The sequence below is a fragment of the Carassius carassius genome, chromosome 27 (assembly GCF_963082965.1).
Source record: "Carassius carassius chromosome 27, fCarCar2.1, whole genome shotgun sequence".
In the NCBI taxonomy this organism is placed as follows: domain Eukaryota; kingdom Metazoa; phylum Chordata; class Actinopteri; order Cypriniformes; family Cyprinidae; genus Carassius; species Carassius carassius.
This window is the reverse complement of record NC_081781.1, coordinates 19,802,132-19,824,403: the sequence shown is the minus strand read 5'-3', so window position 1 is coordinate 19,824,403 and position 22,272 is coordinate 19,802,132. Positions and strand designations below refer to the sequence as shown.

At 37.6% G+C, this 22,272-nt stretch overlaps 1 long non-coding RNA gene across 1 annotated transcript in view; it reads left to right on the top strand.

The window, feature by feature from the left end:
• Window positions 1-21,427, top strand: part of LOC132106970 (uncharacterized) — a 79,921-nt gene extending 58,494 nt beyond the window's left edge. The window contains exons 2-3 of the long non-coding RNA XR_009424213.1: window positions 8,794-8,865; window positions 21,278-21,427. This is a non-coding gene — a long non-coding RNA (uncharacterized LOC132106970). The remainder of the gene's footprint in view (window positions 1-8,793; window positions 8,866-21,277) is intronic.
• Window positions 21,428-22,272: the final 845 nt, after the last annotated feature.

The following is a 22,272-nucleotide window of genomic DNA, read 5'->3' as shown; positions in this document are numbered from 1 at the left end:
TATTTTCCTGTTATATAATTTCTTACCCCATACTTATCCACTCCATCTTTCTTTCTTTCCTCCAACAGTCCTAAATCAACCCTCAATTCTTCCAACATCCAAGGAGGCACTACTGGATATGCCACTGTAGGGCTGATGTTCAGTGACCCAATAAGGTTATTCACCTTATCTTTTATAACCCACCCATAACTTTTAACTTTCATACTTTCTTTTTCCTGACATTCTCTTAATACTGTCTGAGACATGTGGTTCTCTTTATGACCCCTGATGTTTGCCCAGTATACCAGTGCTAGCTGGTCCCTCCTCAAATGCAGTGGCATCTCACCCACCTCTACTTGAATTGCAGCTACTGCAGAAGTTTTTATTGCACCACTAATTATCCTCATTGCTTGATTTTGCATACCATCAAGTTTGCTCAAGCTTGTCTTGGAGGCTGATCCATATGCTATACAGCCGTAGTCAAACACTGATCTCATTAGACCTGTATAGATGGTTTTCAATGCTGACCTTGTAGCACCCCAATCTATCCCGCATAGACACCTCATGACATTTAGTATCCTTTTACATTTTTCTACCATCTTTTGGATGTGACATGCCCATGTTAACCTCTTATCAAACCAGACTCCCAGATATTTAAAGATCTCAACCCTCTCCAACTCTTTACCTGACACCATTATTTTTAATTCTCTGCAAATGTTTTTCCTTGTAAAGAACATAACCTTTGTCTTCTCTATTGAGATTCTAAATCCCCATTTCACTCCCCATTGCTGAACTACATTCACAGCATCTTGCATCTTACGCACAATAAACTCAATGTTCCTTCCCTTCTTCCACATTGCACCATCATCCGCAAATAACGCTACTCCATCTAGGCCATGCAAGTCTTTAAATATCTGGTCTATCATAATTACAAATAATAAAGGACTCACAATGCTTCCTTGAGGGGTTCCATTTTCTACTCTAAAACTCTCACTTATTTCCCCATCAATTTTAACTCTCACTGTTCTTTCAGATAAGAAGTCTCTGACCCACTGATACATCCTTCCCCTAACTCCCATCTGATTTAATTTAATTAATAGTCCTTCTGTCCACATCATGTCATAGGCTTTCTCGATGTCAAAAAACACTGCCACTACAGTCTCTTTATTCACTTGGGCCTTTCTAATGGCTTCCTCCAGGCATACCACTGGATCCATAGTACCCCTTCCCCTTCTAAAACCACTCTGGTAACATTGCAACAATCCTTTTGACTCCACCCAATACATCAGCCTATCATTTATCATTTTCTCCATTGTCTTACCCATCTGCGATGTCAATGCTATAGGTCTATAACTGCTTGGACTATGAGGGTCTTTCCCTGGCTTCTTAATTGGTACAATGATAGATTCCTTCCACTCTTTAGGGATAACTCCCTCCATCCATATCTTATTATACAACTTCAACAAGACATCCTTACCACTATCACTCAGATTCTCTAACATTGAGTAGCATATAGTGTCTTTTCCTGGGGCTGACTTTCCTAACTTCTTCAGTGCTCTATTCAATTCTCCTTTTGTGAATTTCTCATTCAAACTATCATTTTCCCCATTCCCATTCTCAAACACCCTTTGATATTTAGACACAGTTTCTTCTCTCCCTTTTCTCTCTTCATAACTAAGGTTTTCTGAACTGTGTACTTTAGCTAGTGTTTTTCCTATAACTTCTGCTTTCTCCTTACTAGAAGTTATACTGCCATCTCCATCAATTATCACAGGATATCCATATTCCCTACCGTTTCCTTTCATTTTCCTAATCATCCCCCAAACCTTCTCTATTGGAGTAGTTCGTCCTAAAGAGTCACAAAACGTCCTCCAGTACTCCCTTTTTGCTTTCCTGACATTTTGTCTTACCATTGCTTGCGTTCTCTTGTATTCTATCAAATGTTGGAAATTGTGTGTCCTCTTAAGTAATCTAAATGCCTTATTTCTTTCTTTAACAGCTTCCTTGCACTCTCTTGACCACCATGGCACTATTTTTTTTTTTTTTTTCACTTTCTTTTTATTATAAGGATCTTTCACATTTCACAGTTTACATTGGAGGCAAAAAAAAAAAAAAAAAAGTGAATTATACTTATATTATTAGTTATGCACTTTTCCAAATGAGACATTTGGTTCGAAAACAAAAGATTATAATTGCCTCACATATATATATATATTGACCTTTTTGTGATTACATGTAAACCAAAACGTAAAAAAAAAAAAAAGAAAAAAAAACTATATACAAAAGGTGCAAGTGGATAAGGTTTTGTTTCATTTACACAAAACTACAAACAGACTACCTAACCGAACTACAGTTTATTTCAATCCTCTCTCTCCTGTTGACCACCCCCTTCCCAACCCTGTGTCGTCTGCCCACGCTGCTCAGACCTCAGACAAGATCCAGTCTTATTGCACTTATATATGCAATCCACTTAGACCATAAACCTATAAATTTCTCCTTTTCTAATCTTAAGGTCATAGTGAGTCTCTCCATTATATATATTTGGTTTATAATGTTGTACCATTCATCAGAACCTGGTAGGTCTGGTTGAAGCCATTTTCTTGTCACTGCCTTCCTGGCTGACAGTAAAAGAATCCTAAGCAGGTACTTATCTGCTGCCAAAGTCAGATTTGGGGTTTCCATACCTAGGTACATATGTAAGAAATCAAAAGGAATATTAATTTGAAAAATATTCTCCAAGCATCTATGTACCTCTTGCCAAAAGGGTACAGCCTTTGGGCAGGCCCAGAATATATGATAATGATTAGCGTCATTGACGCCACACAGTCTCCAGCACCCTGTTCCTATGTTTTGGTGAGATTTCTGGGCGGGGGTAATAAAAAATCTCATTATGTTTTTCCATCCAAATTCTCTCCAAGTTAACGAACAAGTTGTCTTCCACTGTATTTTACACATTACTTCCCAGTCATTCTCATCTATTGCTGTGCCAATTTCCTTTTCCCATTTCCTTTTGACGTATTGCGTGTTTATTGGTTTGCTTGCTTGGAGACCTTGGTACAGCCTTGATATGATTTTTGTAATGGTATTCACATTATAAGCTAACCGAAATATATTCAGAATGATGTTGTCCCTTCTGTCTGTGATTCTCCTTGTAATTTCCTCATATCTATTTCTCATTTGCAAATACCGATAGAAGTCCCGATTTACTAGGCCATGTTTTCCCTTGAGAGTTTGAAAGTCTATTAGTTGTCCTTTATGTGTAAATGTGAAGTAAGAGGTGAGGCCTTTCTCTGTCCATTCTCTGAATCTTTTATCATGTTTATTGGGTGTAAAATCTGTGTCATAGGCACACCATCTTAACATCGCAACTTCCTTGGTTAGTTTATTATTTTTACAAACTTGATGCCAGATATTAAAAGTTAGTTTTATCCATGGATTATCTTTATTTGTCAGGTGAGGGAGTAATCTCTTATCTGCTACCATGGCTTGTATTGGGGGGCCATTTGTGGTAGCCTCCTCTATGTCTTTCCACCTTGCTGTAAAAGTTGGGTTACATAGGCATACAAGGGGTCTTAACTGAGCAGCGTAATAATAATCTCTTAGACATGGCAGTGCCAGGCCTCCCCCATCTTTTGTGATTTGTAACGTGTTGTATTTTATCCTTGGCTTTTTCCCCTGCCATATAAAGCGAGATATTATTTTATCCCATTCAGCAAATTGTTGTTTATTAACTTCAATAGGGAGGGTTTGGAAAAGGTACAAGAGACGTGGCAATATGCCAATCTTTACTGATTCAATTCTGTTTGTTAGCCCTAGAGAAGGGATAAGACTCCATCTTGATAGATCTGACTTAATTTTTGAATTTAATGGTTCATAGTTAAGTTTGAATAGTGTTGTAGTGTCTCTACATAAAATTACCCCAAGATATTTAATAGAATTCTGGCCCCATTTAAGATTATATTTGTTTTGTAATTCTCTAGGAGGTTCAAAGTTGAAAGTCAAAACCTGAGTTTTTTGAATATTTAATTTATATCCTGAGAATAGCCCAAATTCTTCAAGTGTTGACATCAGCCTCTGTATCGATTCCTTTGGCTGGCCTAAATAAATCAAGATATCATCTGCAAATAAAGATAGTTTTTGGTCCCCTCCTTGCATATTTATTCCTTTAATTAGATCATCTTGTCTTATACACTGGGCGAGAGGTTCTATAAACAGAGCAAATAAGGTTGGGGAGAGAGGACACCCCTGTCTGCAGGATCTTTCTAATGTAAATGGCTTTGACAAGCTGCCATTTGTTTTAATCCTAGCTGTTGGTTTATTGTAAATTGATTGGGTTGCCTTTATAATGGTTTCATGAAAACCAAACTTAGCTAAAACTTGATAAAGAAATGACCACCTCACGGAGTCAAAAGCTTTCTCTGCGTCCAATCCTATCAACATTGCTTCTATGTTATTATTTTGGATGTGTTGTATGACATGCAGAGTCCGTCTAATACTGTCCTGGGTCTGCCTCTGTCGAATAAACCCTGTCTGGTCTGTTTTTATAAGATTTGGCATAATGTTACCATGGCACTATTTTATTCAAGCGTTTGGGTTTGGATTTTGGAATAGTGGCATCTGCTGCTGCTATAATGCTTGACCTTATTTCTCTAGTTAACACTTCAATACTTTCACTACCATCAATACATGATAGCCATTCCTCACTTAGCTCTTCAAACTTATTCCAATCAGCTTTCTCCACAAACCACTTCTCTACTTTCACTTCTTTCTCTTTCTCCATCTCCACACCTATGTGTACCTTTATAGGGTAGTGATCGCTACCCACTGTATTTCCTCTTAACACCTCCCATTCACATTTGTCTGCCACATTTCTTGTGCCCAAGGTTAAATCTATTGCTGACTCTTTTCCCCTAGATACATCTATCCTTGTCCAAGTTCCATCATTAAGACATACTAGTTCCTTCTCTTCTATAAATTCTTCCAACACATTCCCATTTACATCATCTTTATCACCCCATAAAGTGCTATGTGCATTAAAATCCCCACACCAAATAACTCTGCCCTCCAAATCTTTCCAAATTTCCTCAAGCTGGCTGCTTTTTAACTGATTACATGGGTTGTAAAAATTTATAATTTTAATATTACCCTCTTTTGCCCACACTTCCACAGTGACATATTCCAATTCCTCTCCTTTCTTAATTTCCTTGTACTGCAGCCCTTTCTGTATAAAAGTCATGATCCCTCCACCTTTCCCATTCTCTCTATCCCTTCTTACTGCATTATACCCTTTTATGATAAAATCTAGCCTGGGAATTAACCACGTTTCTTGGACACATATAACATTGGGTTTTTCCTTAACATCTTCCACATACTTCTTAAACTCCTGGCCATTCGCAATTAAGCTCCTGGCATTCCATTGGAGTATTATCAACACCATTAAGAGGATCCAGCCCATGACTGAGATTGTTGAGTTTCCTCAAGGGTTTCTCTAATATTTTCCCACTGTAACCCTTTTACATCCAAATACTTCTCAGCAGTTTTTACTATAATCTTAATCCTTTCAGTCCTGCTAGTCGTCTGGGCTGTGCAGTTAATGATTTCTGCCATGAAAAGCACAAAGCCTATTTTGCTCACTATCAATGTTTCTTCCTGAATCCTGTTACACTTTACACATCCGTCATTGCCTTTACTCTTGTTCACTGCATTTTGTGGTATCTTTGGTACTCTTCTGGCTGCTTCAGCATACGTGATTTCCTGATTCACTTTAACCTTCTGAACTTCTTGCATTCGCTTGTACACTTCACACCCTCCATATGCAGCACTGTGCTCTCCACCACAATTGCAACATTTTTTCCTTCCCCCTTCCTCACATTCATCATATTTGTGTTCACCGCCACATTTACTGCATCTTATTTTTCCTTTACATGCTGCTGCCACATGCCCATATCGTTGGCAGTTGAAACACCTCAAAGGGGGTGGTATGTACATCCTAACATCGTAGCTCATGTACCCTATAAAAACATTCTCTGGAAGTCTTTCTTCTTCAAAGGTTAGCAGTACTGAGAGACTATCACATACTACACCATCTCTTTTTGTTTTTAATCTTTTTGCCTCACTCACCTTTACATTCTTTATATTTGTACACATTCCTTCCATTGATTCCTTCTCAGGGATTCCTGTTATTACTCCTCTGATTCGGCTTTGAACTTTCTCCCCTTTTACTTTCTGTCCATTTAATGCATTTGCCCTTACTGCCTTCTTTTGTTGCACCTCATCCTTACACTTTACCAATAATGATCCATTCCTTAATTTTTTCACACTATTTACATCCCCTATTTCCTTATGTATAGCTTTCGAAAGTTGTATTGGACTCCATCCATCAAAAGTCACTCCCTCCTGCACCAGTGTGATAAACACATTAAACTCTTTTACTTTTTCCCTATCTTTTACCTCAGTATAATCATCTGATATTTCCAATGATTTCTTTTTCTTCCGCTTACTTCCACTCACACCCGCACCCTCTACCTCCATCATTTCCTACTCCGTCCTTCCTCCAGTCCCACGTGGCGCCCTAGCGAATCACGAGCCTAAAACCATTCCTGTTTTGGGGGTCGTCTCATTGTTGCCCATCTAGTGCACCTGTTGTTAATTTCATTAACACCAAAGCAGCTGAAACTGATTATCAATCCCCTCTGCTACTTAACTGACCAGATCAATATCACAGGAGTTTAACTGACTTGGTGCTATACTCCTCAAAAAGTGTTCCTTTAATTCTTTTTTTATTTTATTTTTTGAGAAGCGTGTAAGGTCGCAAAAAAACTGCATGGATAATAATTATATAAGCTTTTTTTTATATTATTATTATATTTTATATAATATTTATTTTTTATATTGCCTACTTTATCTCTGTTTCTAAACTTTCTGAGCATGTCACACTGAAGGACGCAGCTGTCATCGACTGAAACGTTAGATCGACTAGACAAATACAGTGTGATGAATGTCAGCAAAAGATCAGATTAAGAGATTTGTTGAATTTTTGCTGATCTCTAATGATATTCTGTCTGATTCATTCCACAGTGAGGAATACACACTTTTCATTGGCGGGCAGTTCGCATTCTCTGGCTCGGAGACTCCAAGCACATGTCACAGTTGACTTCTGTTGATTCAGAGGTAGAGAGAGTGCTCTCAGAGTGTTGCTAACCACAGGCTAGTCTGGCACACAATTTTTCTATCTGTCCCTTTCTCATTGTCTGTTAATTTGTCGATCCACTGTTTTTCCACTGTGTTCATATAAGGACACAAGCACACTGATCATTGAACGATTTGGACTACATTGGTGCTATTAGAAGCTTGTCCAAAGACAGAGACCGACACACCTGGGCTGCATGAAGACAGCAGACAAACTCAATATAACCTTCCAGGAACACGTCTTAATTCAAGTGAACAGATACACTTGTACAGATGCAGTAATTTCCTCTTTATCTCAAGATTACTCATGGAGGGCTTCCTTGTAAGTGAAAGTTGCTTTCCCAGTGATGGCAATGCAACTTTTACACAGTAGTTTGAGTTCAAGGAATTTTTTTTACACCACTGATTTTATTAAAGTGATAGTTCACTCAAAAATTAATATTCTGTGATTATTTATCATTGACTAATTTCATATGTTTAATGTAGACAGGGCCATAAGAGTACCGTATAATAAGACCATAACAGCTTGCTATGTACTCTATTCAAAGTTTTATGAAGTAAAATTCATGTCATTGTTCACTGAAAGTTTTTACTATAGTGGTTGGTTTTGCTGATTCAATTAGTTGAATTTGGAAACTGGATCACTCTGATTTAAGAATGAATCATTTGTGACTGATGTAAACAGTTCACTGAAAAGATCTGACTTGAAAGAACAATGTGTTCTCAGAATTCTCTTTGGAGACCTGCTATAGCACATCAATTAGATGGACAACGTTTATGAAAATGGTCATTCATAACACCATTAAGTTCTTAAATGGCACTTTCAAAGCATGGTTCTTTATGGAACTTTATAAAACCGGGTTCTATTTTATTCTGCTATTGTTACAAGCCAAAGAACCATTTTTCCTAAGAGTGTACTTTTATAGTCGACATTCTCTATATGCTTTCATTGTATGGAGAATAGCAGCATGAACATTCTGATAAACATTTTTCTGTTTGCTCCATTGAAACAAAAAGTCATAAGTCAATGCTGAAAGTTTTACATCTTGCATGCAGTTTCGTTTTTTATTTTATTTTTTTTATTTTATTTTATTTTTTTATTATACAAACTCAATTCATCTTAGATGCTTATGTGTGCAGGATTTAAAGTGTTTTCAGTCTCAAAATTGGATTGTCATTTCTTTGTGGCTTGCTGTTATATAACGCCTTTGGTAAGAAGCTTGTGAATTTCCCATAGTGTCATAGAGTAATGACGTTCAGCAAACAAACACACACATAATTTACATATAACCAGATTCACATGTTGCATATGTTTCACATTTGTGTCTTTGGCATCCGTCATAATCTCCCCCAGTAATACTTCAGAAACATCATTGTTCAAAGACAACATACTGAAACTCTTGAGTGCAGATTTTAAAACAAATTAAGGCTTGTCTTTTTCTTTTTCTCTACTGAGCTCACTGAGAAACAAAACAAAAACAGTTTCTCAGTCAAAACAGCTTCAGGTCAAATTACAGCTTTCTCTGTTTTCTCATAAACAGTTTCACTGCTGTGTTTCTACTGCTTACAAATAATGCAAATATTTGGATGCCTAATTGTGTTTTTATCATTCACTTTTTTTTCCAGGTGACAGTTGGACGACATGACTATATTTTAAGGAATATAAGATGGATGAGGAATGGCAAGCTCTCAGTATAAGTGAGTTTTGGCTGTAAACGTTTTCAATGTATTGATCCGCCATGTGGCTGTTATGGGTACTGCAATTGGCCGCTATAATATGTACAATGCGATATTCATTATTCTAGGGCTCTGTTCATTACTCTCTCTATATTGTGTGTGTGTGTGTGTGTTTATTTATTAATCAATTTGTACTGTACTGCATCTCTCTTCCTCTGAAGAAATGCAGGAGACACATCTTTCTCCTCTCATGCCATGTGAGCCACAGACTCTGATGCTATCAGAGATCCACTTCCTTTTCAGAGTGCAAACGTTCATCTAGCGTCGATCTCACTGTAAACACAGGAACAAAACACTCATCCACACATTTAAAAATAACAGGACAGTACAATGTGTCACTGTTGCTTTTTTTGTTTAAATAGGAAATTAAACTTAGTTTCAGTGTCATTTTGCGTCGCTGGTAACCTGATGGAAAGAGAATGGATGTCCAGCATCCTTCTCCACTTCCTCCACCGTGCCTTGTCTTGACGTCTCAGAGGTCTGCATTGCTGTCTAGGATGTGAAATGTTTACTTTTTCCAATCTTGGCAAGGAAAAGGACTGCCCGTCGGAACTGAATGCTAGAGACCAAATTGGTTATATTATATTGGTGAAATACAGGTCTGTTTACGTTCACTTTGATTCATTTATCAGACGCTTGAACTCAAAGAGAATTGTGTTTTTTGTTGTTGTTGTTTTTTTACACAATGAGGAGCATTCCCCTGATCAACTTTGGGTAAAGAGCCTTGACTTAGGGCTTAATGGTGGTAACTCATCAATTACCCCTTCTGGGGTTCTAACTTATAACCTAGCATGCTTAATCTGGGGCTTAACCACTAAGCCACAGCCAAACACCACTGTCCAAACCATCTCTGAGCAGAGTTTGGCAGCAAACCTCTACATCTTTTTGGGATATTTGTATGTGTTAGAAAGCATTACAAATTCCAGTCATCTCAAATTCGTTTAACTAACAAACACTTCATTTTCCATTTTGCTCAAAAGTTTGTGGTTTCTTTACAAACTGGAGAAATGTGCAAGGGACTACATTCCATGTTTGTACTCCCTTTTTATGGGAAAATGTTTTGACTGTTGTATCTTGTATTTTGTCACTGGAAATTACATAAAGGGTGGGACGCAGAGAGAAACTGTACAGATACATTGTACATGCCAATCCCTGGAAATGTAGTAAATACAGTGGCTATTACAATGACGAGTGTTGTAATGGAAAAAGTGCATATAATATTCCAAGAGGTATTGATGAGGAAATATCCCAAGCCCTGGATGCATCTGAGCAAGAAGAGGTAAAAAAACAAAGAGCATATTCACTAAACAGTTGCGTCATCTTTGCACACAGTTTTTCAACACAAAATCATGTTGTTGCAACATAGCCTACTTTGTTTTTGAGTATGTAAGTATGTTTTTGCAACATACTTGAATTCATATTTTGTATTTACATTTGGTTGTTGTTGTCTCTACACAAACACCTTTTTTCTTTTTCTTTTCTATTTTTATCCAAATTGGAGTATTTGGCTGGCACAGTTAATTCAGCTCTTTTGCTGCCCATAAAAAGCAGAAAGGAATTTTAATGCTTGTTTACATTTTCTGTTAATCATGCCAACAGTTGTTCAGCAAATGATGATCAGATGATGGAGAAAAGCAACAGAACCACGTATGCAGACATACTGTAGAAAATCTCACTTTTAGAACTGATAAAAAAATAAAAAAAAAGTCAGATATTGCAATCTGAATCGACCTGCAGGATCTGGAACGGTGCTCAGCACCATAAAAGCCCTTTTTTTGTGCCACACAAGACAAAACCTATGCTTTGGTAATCGTAATTATCACACAAAAGTCATAATTGCAAGATTAAAAAGTCAAATTAGGAGATACTATTAACAATTATGAGATAAAGATGAAAAGTAGGATAAGCTGAAATTGAGACAAAAACTCTAAATTGTGTAACATTATTAACGATATCAAAATGTAAAATCTTATAATTATGACTATCTCATAATTTTGAATTTTTAGGAGATGATTTCAACTGTGCAATTTTGACACACCCATAATTTAAAAATGTTGATTTAAAAAGTATTGATTTCTTTGAAAATTCAAAATTTACTTCATAATTCAGCCTTTTAACCTCAAAACTCACCCATAATTGCCTCATTATCTCATAATTGTATTATAATTATCATAATTATGATTTACTATAGCATGATTTCTTTTTATTTTTTTCTTGAAAATGGGATTCCATACAGCACAGAGTCTGTAAACATATTTGCACCATAACGTGGCATATGATCTTTAGAGAACTAGACGTAAAACGACACAAACAACAACTGCATGTTGTTCTTAGTGAATTCCCCCGAGAGGATCAGCCAAACGTCTCACTCTGTCTGTATTTATTGTTTTGTGATTCAGTTACAGCATTATTGTAGAACAGAGGCCCTCAATAAAACCCATAAAAGTGTCAGTCTCAGAGTAACATAAAACGCTGTTTATGGGTTATTGGATGGATCCAGAGGCGGATTTGAGTTTGCTCTCTAGAGTGAGTCTATGTGAGAAAAAGTAAGCTGTGGCAGGCTTTCCTGTTCCATTGTTGTGCCTCTGGAAATTCTCCATGGCTATGATATGATCTTAACTCACTCCTGAAATCCTGCAGTGCCGAACGGACCATGTTTCTTCATGCAGGATTACACAGGGCACGTCTAGTTCAGTGTTGCACACTTTTACATACTGTCTGTGTCAAAAAGAGGCTAGCTGACAGTGTCAGTCTGACACAATGCCCCTGAGATGGGGATGATGTCCTCCTGTCTAGACTGTCTTTAATTCTGCCATGACCTCTCCAGTAACAAACACGCACAAACGCACAGTGGAAAAAAGGTTCGGATGTTGCAGATGTCACACATTTTCAGTTTTTAATCTAGTCTCAGAGTCTGAGGGATATTTCACCAAAAAATGAAGTTCCAACATACATTAATCACCCTCATGTCATTTCAAACCTGTATCTTATCTTATTTTGGAGGATGGATGGTTGAAAGAATAATTGGATGACTGGATGGATGTTTGGGCGATGATATGAAATCTGCTTGATGCATGCATCAGATTTGACAAGTCATGACAAGTGAAATTTTGGCATTGCAGACCAAAGAAATAACTAGGATCACCTAAATAGAGAGGGCGCCATATTCATGAAGAAATGAAGGCCATGTGGAGGACTGCCATCCAAGCATTTCCTCTCCATCCATGTGGCTTACATTGCAATGTGAAGAGTCCATTAGCAGAGCTCACAGCAAACTGACAGAGTCAATATTAGCATAGAACACACACAGACACACAAGGACGGTCAGCCGCACATGAGGCGGCCCAGTGTGTCTTATTGATGCAGTGTAAATAGAGCGACTGTAAATGTTAATACAGTGAAGTTTTCATTAGGCATTCATTCTGTAATTATGCCAGTGAGTCTGGCCAGCAACCAAAAGCTTTTGATTAATGATCATGTTTAAATGAACTAATAGCAATGTGGCAGAAAAGGACAGTTATGGTATATTTGTGGTAAAGATTGTAATTTAATACGTTTAAGTAAACATGAAACAGAAATTTCTTCTTTATTGTGCACTCTAAGAAAGTCAGTAATATAGGGTTCAACATTTGCTAGTCTCCATTGAAATCCATAGTATGGAAGAAAACAAACAAAAAAAACTTTATGAAAGTCAATGGTAACATTAACTGTGTTTGAGGGTATGTATTTTAATTTTTGGATGATATATCCCTTAAACATATAAAATCCTGGCAGAAAATTACCAGTACCTTTTCTGTTTTTCTACATTTTGTTTTCTTACGGTGGGGTTTACAGAATATACCTGACTATAACATTAACATTATTGAATGAAAAAAAAATAAAATAAATAAAATAGTTGATTCTGTCAATATTGCTAAAACACTTACAGATACCATCAACTAAAACATTTCTGGCATAATGTTGAGTCACTTACAATTGAAATGAATGGGGCCATTTTTTTTTTGGAAGATATAAAATAAATAAATACATTTTTAAGCTTATAACTTCATAAAAGTACATGCATTAATTCCGGGGAGTCTCTGTGATGCTGAAAGTCTCCCTGTGGTTCAACAACAGACACTAGAGCCCTGCATTTCAGCCAGAGCACGACGGCCCCCAACCTTCTTTACGCCCCTCGAGCCAGGCTTCATGTTCAGACGTGGGCCGGGCCTCCAGCGTATTTTAGACTTCTCCTTACTTTTATATTTTAGACATCCATCGATTAGTGATGGAAAAAAAAGTAATTACAATAAATGTGACAGGGGGAAATAGGAAGGAGATATTTTAATTATTTACTAATAAACTAATGTTTTCTGAGTCTGTCGCAAGGATGAAGTTGTCGATCCTGACTTGCAATCTTTACCTTTAGAAAGAAGTGCATCTTTATGGATTATGATTATAATGAAAGAGTTTTTTGTTCTTGCTAAGTAGTCATTTAAAGCTTTTTGTAGATATGATTATCATGTCTGTGAGGCAGTTTCGGTTAATTTTTATACTCCTGTTAAAGATGACATGGCAGAAAGAGCAATGTTTTGTTGATATTGTGAGTGCACACAAATAAAATTAGACCCTTTGCAGTTACGAATGATGTATTACTCTTATGAGCAAAAATGACAGTGTATCAACTGAAAAGAAATGCAAGAGCACATTTATCTGGGTCTAACGTTTAAACATTGTTATATGCTTGAACTGTTTTATATCTATAGATTTTATTTTAGGCAAGTCGTGATGGTTTGAGAAGGCTTAATTGATCAAACATAGGCTCACTGTCTGCTGCTGGCAGCTTGGTCGTTACTTAAAAAAAAAAAAAAAAAAATTAAAACTTATATTAAACAAACAAAAAATGCTCCAAACATTTTTCTAAATGAACTTATAATGAAATATAATCACTTTGCTATTACACACAAAACTGAACTATTTTAATAGCTGAAACAGTAGTATGAGTCAGACACTAGAGCATCCTTTCATTCAGACACAGTGGAAGATCAGATGAGAATCAGTGTAGAGGGGCCAAGTCTGGAAGATTTTGATGCTGGAGAGAGGGTGGCCAGCTGGTTTAGCCAAGGCCAAAGATCAAGAAAGCCAAACTACAAGAGTCAAGTCTAGAGCCCTGTGAGTATAATAAGGCAGCAGGTGCAATGCATACCAGCGTTTTGCTTTGGAGCCAAGTGACAGTATTGTTCTGCTCAACTGTATACCAGTTGTGAACTACAAGTTCAGCACGCTCTCGGGAGCTTCCTATGTTGGCGAGACGGCGCTTCAGCGGTGGTCATTCCAGAGTCGAGTGGGTTGCTCACTTCAGGCTGCATTACCCCCTGTCGTGTTGTAAGAGGCCATCTCCCCTGTCTGCCTCAGCACTAAAAGAGCATTTCCTAAAGAGCAAATTTCTTTAAAAGAGCTCCAGGGGTGTATCTTTATAAAGCCGATGGATCATCCTTATAAGAATGCTCTTTCACCCGTGCGTTTCTGGGTGCGGTCGTCACCTTGCACTGGGTGATGGTCACGATCGCTGCCTCATATGTCTGGGCATCAGACATGCTGAGGTTGCCTTCATGGATGAGTCATGTTCCCACTGAGGCGATCTGACACATTCTGCCCTGGTGGGCAGCTGCTGCCTCCACCCTGCTCGTCGCCGAGGGCGGGCCCCCACGTTCACCCCCGCTTCCTGTGCCTCATCCACAGCATCCTCCAGCTAAGTAGCATCGTGGAGCCAGAATGACCAGCCTGCCCAGGCCCCCAACAAACCTGGCGTCAATAAAGGCCCTACTCACGCAACCTCTGCCAACCTGTGGAAACAGGTGAGCCTTGCACCCCACACTCACACCCCTCTCCGGCCCACTCACAAGCCGCTCGAGTTGGGTCCCTGTGTTCCACTTCGCTGCCCCACTGTGGGTATGGCTGTGGTTCAGTTGGTCCCCCTTGCGCGGCTTCTGGGTGCCTGGTCAGCGCTAGCCAGCCCATCTCGTTGGCTTATACGGACCATCAGCTGATATGTGATTCAGTTCGCCAGGTGTTGAGAAAAAAAAAGCACCCTTGGCAGCCAGACGTGGAGGAATGTCCGGCGCCAGTCCTTCACGATAAATCCATTAGAACCATAAGGCTGGGTCCCATATTGCGACCTAAGTGGTACTCATATGTGCATAGTCCACGGTATAGCCTTAGAGCCCATGTTTCCCCAGCCGACTTCTGCCTTCCACAGTGGGTTATAATCACCTCCACTTTCTCCATATACACCTAAACAGATGCTATATGTGTTTTTGCTTCCGAAAACTCCTCCAGGAAGGATGAGGCTTCTGCAGTGTCCCTGTACCCAGTGGAATGGGTACGTTTTCCCAGTGTTATCGCACAGGGCACTGGAAGGTGCAGCACCCATGGTGCCTTGGTAGGGATCCCAATTCTTCGGTCACTGACGTGACATCGAGAGTGACCAACTGAAAGGGAACGTCTCTGTTATGTATGGTAACCCTCGTTCCCTGAAGGAGGAAACGGAGACGTCACGTCCCATCGCCACAGTTGCTGTACCACTGCTGAGCTGCCGGGTCACCGGCTTGGCTCCTCAGTGAAAACCTGGTATGCATTGCACCTGCATTGCCTTATTTTACTCACGCTGTGATTAGTGGCAGCTGGATGCAATAATTGCATGCCAATGTGCATTGGCTCATCTAGTTTACACTCAAAGTAGATTAGTCTATCTAAACGATATCCCAATTCGTCGGTCACCAACATGGCGTATCTGTTCTCTCCTTACGAAGGTTACCATACGTAACAGAGATGTTATTTGAGCTGAAAAGTTGTTCTCACCAGTTTTTCATCAATGGTAAAAAAAACTTGTTAAACTTGATATAAATATGTTTTGTGCTAAAATAATGCTAACTTATTTGTTGTGGCTGTACTACTGAGACAGTGAGTCAAGTTTGAAGATTGGTGCCATTTGCTTCCATTGAAATAGTGTTGTTGTAAACCAGAATTATGGGTTAATTCACTTTTTGTGATAATTAAAATTACCGGTAAGTCTTCTTTTAAGCAGTGCTATTTTATCAGTTTTTTATACAGTTGAAGTCAAAATTTTGCATACACCTGAATCTGCCATGTTAATTATTTTACCAAAATAAGAGGGATCATACAAAAATGCATGTTATTGTTAATTTAGCACACTGACCTGAATAATGATCTTGAGAGATCGGGGTGAAAACCGGGGTGAAATTTTTAATTGTTTTTTCAGTACTGTCCTTCAGATGCTACAGAAGATTACATGTGTCCCAGAAGACAACAGAAGTTAAATTTGCCCTGATCTTCAAATTCAAAAAGTTTTCACCCCCTGCTCTTATTGCATGTTCTTTTCCTTCTGGAGCATCAGTGAGCATTTTAACCTTCTGTAATAGTTGCATATGAGTCACTCAGTTGTCCTTCAACATTTTTTTTTTATGTGAAATATCTTATACAGGTCAGTACTAAATAAACAAGAACATGCATTTTGTATGATCCCTCTCATTTTAGTAAAATTATAATTAACATTTTGCAGATTCTGCAAGGTTTATGAAAACTTTCGACTTCAGCTGTATATTTATATATTTGTTTTCACCTATTCATACAAATTCTGAAATATCCAAATGTCTAAATGCAAATTACTATGCTTTTCTTTCCATCCATTCATCTCTTCCTCTCAGCAGCTGCAACTCACAGTTCCATCAGCACAAATCTCCATAATCCGAGACTCTGTGGAGTATTACAGAAGTTTAAGCATTACACATTTTTTGCTGCAAAGGCCTAGTCTTGTGTGAGTGTTTGTGTGTGAGAAAACTTGTGTGTGTGGATTATGTACAGGGAGTACACAAGGCCCACAGAGGTTCAGGGCCAAACCACAGCATCACCACGCTATCTGTGATTTAACACCAGCCAACAGGGAGAGGCTCCCTACAGATTACATCACCAGGGCATTAATTGCTGTGGTTTCTGTAGCCAAACTGGCAGAGCTCCAGTAAAGAATAAAAAAAAAAACCCTATCGGCTCTAATGACTAGTGTTTGCTGGCACAGAGTAGGAAAACAGTTTCATAGTCTATTTTTTTAACACCGCACTTTATAAAACAGGGTTAAAGGCCTTCAACACTCACAGACAATCAGTAGGTCACACGAAATGTGAAAGGAATTGTTGGACTAGATGTTAGAATGTAAGATGATGAAAGACAGAATGATCGTAAAGGCTACGGAGTTTGGCTTACTTGTGCATTCCACAGATTGAGATGTTCATAGATCAGTAGAACTGCAGGGCTTATATGAAGATGAGAACATTAAAAGTCTATCATACTCCAACCATATAAGTCTATCATACTCTTCATTTTTACAATGAAGAGTAATACTACAGCATCTGGAAAGCTTTAATATAATGAAAACTGAATAATAATAATTATTATTATTATTATTGTGAATGAATTGTGAATAGAATGTACTATGACTTGAAGCCTTTAAAAAAAGTATATATATACATGAAAAGCTTAGGAATTATAACACTTTTTATACACAATCCCCCCATTTGTACATGTAAATGGACAAATAAATATAATCATAAATAAAAACTTTTTTTCCAGGCAACGACTGCCTTTTTTATTTTATTTTATTTTATTTTATTTTATTGAAATGTCATAATCTACATAATCATTATAATGTGATAAGTGGCAAATATAGTGAGATATTATTTGCTTTGGACTTTTTTTAGCATAGAAGCTACGGATATTTATTTGTCCATCCCTGGATATTCTGAATAAAACCCTACAGGAAAACCACAGTAATGCACATCCTCTCTACATATAGCTTTATTACACATTTTGTTAGTATTTCATTTTGAAAACCAGTCTTAAGTGTCAATTTTTTTAAATTGAGAATTATGCATCATCTGAAAGCTGAATAAATAAACTTTCCGTTGATGTATGATTTATTAGGATCAGACAACATTTGTCTGAGATACAGCTATTTGAAAATCAACCTTTAAAGTTGTCCAAATGAATTCTTAACAATGCATGTTACTAATCAAAAATTAAGTTTTGACATTTACGGTAGGAAATTGACAAAATGGCTTAATGAAACATGATCTTTACTTAATATCCTAATGTTTTTTGGCATAAAAGAAAAATCGATAATTTTGACCCATACCATGTTTTTTTGGCTATTGCTAAAAATATACCCCAGCGACTTAAGACTGGTTTTGTGGTCCATGGTCACATTTTTTTTTATGTTTTACAATGAATACTCTCTCACCACTCAACAATCATTGGTTTACTGTGGTATGTAGCCCATTCTGTTCATTCTGCAATATTTATGCTGTTGTGGTTGTATTTTATGAGATGTCCATGAGATTTCCCCAGCCATTGTCCTTTTTCTTTGGGGAAAATTTATGCTGTTTACAGAGAAAAATCATTCAAACCCTCATGGTCCTGTAAACATGAAGAGTGAGGTAAGGCTTTTAATGTGGTTTACCTAATGTTTGCGTCAGACACCCAGAGATTCTGAGCTGGACTGCATGATGAAGCTCCATAGAACATGTTATAATCTACATTTATTTGTTATTTATTTACAGTTTTACATTTGATGTGTTCTTTAAATTGCAACTCTGCAAGAGCCCTTATAGTTTTGATTATGTCTTGTATTGCTGTACCACGGTTTTGGAAAAAAAAAAGTGCTAGGATTACTTTGAGTGCTAGGATTATGGTTTGAGTTAGTCTGTGGTAATTATATTTAACTTTAGCTGAAAAAAAATGAAGTGCCTTTTCAGATTGAAGCTAAACATAATAATAAATCTATATGTGTGTGTACAAGTATGAAATCTTGTCTTCCAACCGTCACAAATCCCTTAACTAACACACAGAGTGAATGATTAAGAGAGATTTAGACTATACAAACCATGAATCAGATACAGTAAAACTGTTGTTCGATGAATGCCGTTGCTACAGTTATTCAGGAAAGTTCTAACACATCTCAACTGCAAGTGCTTTTTAATCTGAATGTTTAAATCAAGTGGATATTAAAGCACTTGTGTTTGTTGTGTAACATTTAAACGTCATTATTCTTGTACACGGAATGCCAAAGTCATATTTAATTTTAAAATGGCAAAGACTTTGACAGAAATAATGTAAATAAGTGACTCATAATGAATTTCAGCTGTTCTAAACAAAAGGATTTTATTATTTCAGTGCAGTTCATTAGCATGGATGCTTTGTACCGTTGATGGTTTATATTTGTGATTGTCGGATGTTTATTTTTCAGTGAACTTCCCACTATGATGTATATGTTTAGGGTTAGAGCTAGGCTACACAAGTTCTACAGTTTTAGACATTTACTGCAACATAAACAAATTCAGTAGTTGTACTAAACATCTGGCTCACATTTTTGTATTTCTTTGTTCTTGTTACATTGTATTTATAAGTAATTATGCTGATTGACACTTAACTAAGTTTTGTTGTTTCATCAGAAAAGATTTGGAGAAATCTAGTATTACATCCTTTGCTCACCAATGGATCCTCTGCAGTGAATGGGTGCCATCAGAATGGGAGTCCAAACAGCTGATATAAACAAGTTTGTAATAAACAAATCTTTAATTAAGGAGTCCCCAATCCAAAAATATTGCTTTCAAATTTGAAAAAATGTTTTACAATGGCTTAATGATAGTTTTACTTCATTTCTGAGTCAACTGTTGCTTTAAGAATGCTACCTTGTCTTGTTTACTATAAGAAGTGACATGCATGTTGAATGTGTAACTGACCTGCCCAACATCAGTGTTTTTGCTATAAATGATGAAATCTAGCGTATCGCTGGAGGCCCAGAAGCATATGTAGACGTTTAAGTGATATTGCTCCCAACTACCATACACCAGCCTTCCATTACTGCAGTAGAGCGACAGACCATGATGGATGGGAGGAATTATCTAGGCCATTACGTTATGCCATCCACTCCTTTTGCCCCACTTGGTCTATCATGTAGAACTTTGAACTTGTGCTCCAGACGTGCTGTCTCATGAAACTACCCATCATGCACAGGGAAAATTCACGCTCGTCGACACACATTTCTTTCTCATGCTCTTTCTGCTCTTTGCTTTCTCACACTCTTAATTGCACCATCGTTATTCCATTAGATGCTTGTTGTTTACAAAAGACGTCCTCGCCAAAAAAAGGCTTGTGTGTGGAATCAATAAAGAAATGGAAAAATGGAAATCATCTGTTATTAAATGTGTACACTTAACAGAATAATAAAAGCCATTTGGTTGACAATGTATTAAGATCTCGGAATTCTCCCTTAGATGGCCTGTTTGTGAAGCAAAAAGCTGTGAGTTTGTAATAAACAAATCCACCACTAAGACATTTCTAATGTTATTTCTGAGCAAAATACCAGTAAGTAATCCATAATATTGCTTTCTACAGTGAAACAGCCATCTTGTCTGAATCAGGAGAGAAATATGCACAGATCAAGCCCTGTTTACAAGCAGTGTACAAGTATGTCTGTGCATTTGTATGTAAGAGGACAACAGGGGATGGGCTTTATCATTGGAGGAAGCGTTATTATTGATTATAGATTTTGTCCTAAAGTTACGGTTTAAAAAGTTAAAACATTTTAATGTTGGATTTGTTTTGCAAAAAAGCCGCTTTGCGCTTTACAGTACATTAACTGATGGACTGGAGATGTGTGGATTACTTGTGGATTATTGTGATGTTTTTATCAGCTGTTTGGACTCTCATTCTGATGGAACCCATTCACTGCAGAGAATCCTTTGATGAGCAAGTGACGGAATGCTAAATTTATCCAAATCTGTTAAAAAACGTACCTACATCTTGGATGACTTGAGGGTGAGACAATTTTTGGCAAATTAAAATTATTCCTTTAAAACTAATTTGGCTTGATTAGAATGTGTAATATGCTGATTATGGTTAGCGTGCCATGTTTATGTTTATGATGGTTGGAATATAGTATACACATGGATGTGTGTTCGTTTTGAATGTGGGTTAATGTGTTTAGGCCAAAAACTGTTTACAATAATGAACTTTACATTCTTGTATGCTAGAGCCAACTGGAATTTTATGCTCCGTGATTATTATTCTTGGTCTCAATCTATAGATCCATATTTCTGAGTATACAGCTGTGGAGGTCGTATAATCCACACTCGAGACGGGCCAAATAAACTGTAAACAGTGGTCCAATTATTCACTAAGCCAGTTGGAGAGAAACAGTGATTAGGTGAAACATACGCTCGCTCCTTTTTATGGGAACTGCACTGCCTTTGATTACAGCAAACACATCCACAGAAAGTGGAAACTCATTTCCCTGTGTAAAGTGATTTTGACTCAACAGAGGGACTCAGTTAACCTGTGCTGCAGTCGGGGAGGCAGTGCTTGACTTGTGTGCTGATTCTGTGGATGGCAGTTTCACTGGTTCATCGCGGGCAATCAACTGACTTTCACGTGATGATTTTTCCATACAGCATGTAGATGATGACTGAGCAGCATGGCAGTATGTGAATGCAAATGAAGTGCTTCAAATATATTGGTATTATACATACACTTGAGTAATACAAATACATATATTTATATGTATTGATATTGTGGCTTCTTTTTTGCATGCAGCACAGCGTGACAATGAGTATATGATGAAATCAAAAAGTTCAGTCTTGAATACGGTAATGGAATCCTCCAAAATAAGTTCAATATGACACCATGTGACATTTCTGATGGTGGAGATTAAAAGCCGCTTTGGTCACTGAACTATAAATCACATTAAATCCAGTTTAAAAGTATATAATGTTTAATGCAAAATGCATGTACCTCGAATGACCAAAAGCTAGAAATCCAATTCTTCAGCACATTTAGATTCTTTACGCTCTCCCCAAAAAGGCCTTACTCTCCTCACTGTGCATACTTAGCTGTATTTGAGATGCTTTTAAAGTAAAAACATAAGACTGGACCTGCCCCGAAGGCACCAACATGCCAGTAGGTTCCATGACACCCCTGTTTCTCATTTTGGATAAATACAGCCATTCGGGACATATGGTTCACGTTTGAGGAGCACATGTTTCAAGACTTGGTGAAGCAAATGCCCCACCGGAGATATCCAAAACAATAGTTTTTCAGATAGGCCTGTGTTTCCAATGTGCTGATGAACAAATGATGTGCTGTTTTGGGAATACTCATCTTGTGATGCAAAGCAGGGAGACTTTGAGGGAGTTTAAGATGATTTTGAAGCCTTGAGGCAGTAGATTTGTGATTTGACATGTTAAGGTCTTTTTAGAGCCTCAGATGGTGTTTTTTTTTCACCAGTCATAGAAAATACCCAGAGTAACATACAGAATT